A 923-nucleotide genomic window follows, 5' to 3' on the forward strand; every position below is an offset into this window, starting at 1 on the left:
CCGGTCCTGGAGGACCGGGTCAGGCATTGTTTTCTTGCCTATTGTTTCAGCCCCGCGCCCCCCACCCCAAGTTGAGGGAGTTTGGGGAGAGTCTAAGGAGCAAGGAGTGAACTCCCGGCGCCCCACACCGGCAGTGTCGGGGCTGCCCCGGGAATGTTTACCTGCGTGCGAGGTGTTCCCTCCCGCCCGGTTATTTTGGTCCCGGCTCTGGGAGGAAGAGGTCAAGGGGGGTCATCCCCCCTCGCTTCCGGATATTGGGAGGAGCGGAATTGGGAAGGGAGAAGGGTCCCAGGGGAGAGGGGACTCCTGAAATCCTCCGGAGCAGTGCAGAGCTAGGCTGGGAGAGAGGTTGCACAGGGGGCCAGAATGGAGAAGAGGGAGGTTTGGAGTTTCCCCCAGCAGCACATGGTTCGGGAGTTAACTCCTTGAGGAATCTTGCCGAGGGCGCAGGCTGGCATCTCCCGCCTGTCTGGCATAGGCAGCTGCCCCCCCTTCCTAAAAAGTCCTGCGTTGGGTGCGCGCCCCCCCCGCCACTCTCCTCCCAGCCACCTGCACTGCACCTGCCTTCGGCCTTGACTTTTGACCTGTGCCTGTGATAGGTAGAGGTAGAAGATGAGGTCCCTGGACCCCCGACATCCACGCCTCTTTCCTTACTGGCCCTTTAAGAAATCCCCCCCCCCCAATAACAACAAAAACGTGTTTGACTATGGTGACCGGGGCTGCTGTCCGGGTCTGGTTCTCACTGTTTCTGCTGCCTAGGACCGAGCACTGGTCCAGGGCAGGAGCTGGGAAACAGGTCCAGAAAGGGCGTTGGGGGAGGATCATCTAGAAGTTTAAGGTCATGGACTCAGACTTCCCGCCTGCCCCTGTTTGGAGTGCTTGATTGTGTGGTCCAGGGCCGGACCTGTGCTGTTGGGCATTCC

This window comes from Tupaia chinensis, unplaced genomic scaffold (assembly GCF_000334495.1).
Source record: "Tupaia chinensis unplaced genomic scaffold, TupChi_1.0 Scaffold000477_1, whole genome shotgun sequence".
Classification (NCBI taxonomy): Eukaryota; Metazoa; Chordata; class Mammalia; order Scandentia; family Tupaiidae; genus Tupaia; species Tupaia belangeri.